This window comes from Etheostoma spectabile, chromosome 8 (genome assembly GCF_008692095.1).
Source record: "Etheostoma spectabile isolate EspeVRDwgs_2016 chromosome 8, UIUC_Espe_1.0, whole genome shotgun sequence".
Taxonomy (NCBI): domain Eukaryota; kingdom Metazoa; phylum Chordata; class Actinopteri; order Perciformes; family Percidae; genus Etheostoma; species Etheostoma spectabile.
The window spans coordinates 4730556-4732291 of NC_045740.1; positions in this window are offsets into that span (position 1 = coordinate 4730556).

The following is a 1736-nucleotide window of genomic DNA, read 5'->3' on the forward strand; positions in this document are numbered from 1 at the left end:
GGGGCTTTCTGCAAAGGTCCAGCTAGACAAGACGGGTCTGTGCTGCATACTAATGAGAGCCAACTGTTTTTACCACACAGCCTTGTCACGTCCTGTATTCAAGCCATGTTCTCATGGTGTCACGCTGCGGTGGAGATGGAGCGCTTTATAAGAAGATGCCCTGCTACAGCATGTGCAAAGCTCCAAATTGTGTTTGAAATTGAATTATTCATTGTCATGCAGATAGGCTCAAACCTAACATGCGTCATTTTGTTTTTGTTTGTTTTCACAGCAAGTTCACACAACCACACCAACTATTCTGATTCAGCAGAAACAGTAACCTGACCGAGGTTAATGATTGTGAAAGCGTTCTGCCAGCACCTCCACTCGCCTAATCCCACATGCTGTGTATATTCCTATTTAAAATGCATCTGTCAGACAAAGTGCAATTAAATCTTCAATATGTTTATGTGCAATTTGGCTGGGCTAGTGTTCTCCCTTTCATCTGTTCTAATCTACGCTCTCATGTAATATTCACCAGAAGGCTCTAGGCTTATCATTATAAACCATGAGGGCTAAATAATCCACTCTTTTATCCCCAATCTGATTACTTTCTCATTACTTCTCACCATTTAGATTTCTGGCTTCCTCTTTTTGTCATTCACACTTTCAACCTTCAAGGACACTGTTCAGGACCAGAGTAGAACAGAGCATCCTAAGCTACACACACACACACGCACACACACACACACACACACACACACACACACACACTCTCGAACGTTGGGGGTATACATCTGACAATTCACACAACAGATTGTACAATATCCTACGAGATGATTATGGCACCGCCGGCTAGTCGCACAACATTTGAGTTTAGCGGTCTTTAGAGTTGAATTAAGCAACTGAACCCGTTTCTAAACCTCAGACAGAATATGTCTTTACATGGACGAGTTTGAAGATCTTTAGTTTTACGGCTGCATGTTTTTGCGAATGTGTGCCTTCAAAAAATGGATGACACTGCCTCCTTCCCTGGTCTTTTCCATTTACACACACACACACACACACACACACACACACACACACACACACACTTACCTAACGGAGCTTGTAATGTTGTGGTCAGAGGAACAAAAGAACAGTAGTTCATGTGTTTGCAAAGCTATTTGTCTGAGCTCAATTACTGCTCATGACTAATCCAGTATAAGTGACCAGACTGACCGGTCCATATTGATTTCCAACTTAAGTGGAAGATAGATCCTCAGAAGAAAGAAGGAGTTAATATCTGTGGCTGACAATTAAAGAGAATTAGACATATTTGAACGCTGGCTCTAAACTGTAAACTGAGACTTCAGCTGGAAGAGGTAAGATGACAGGTGAATCCATACCTTATCCATCTCTATTTACCACACAAGCAAAACTGTAGCATCTGACCAGTGTTTTGGGGCAAACTAAATCAACCAGTGGTAAGATGCTTCATGAAAACTAAACTTCTATTCGGTTTTCAGTTGGGTAAAATAGAAAGGGGAACAAATAAAGCTCTAAGACTTTTTGCTCCTTGACAAAATAGTAATCAGCTCTATGAATAGCTCCCACAGACGGTTCTGGACAATTATTTCATGAATTATAATTGAATGACTAACATCGAGACATGTCACAGTTCAAAACAACAACATCCATCTCTCCCTCCAACTTTGCTCTTTTGCCCAAGGGGAGGTAATATGAGTGGGGGTGAAAAGAAAGGTGTTGGGGGTGTT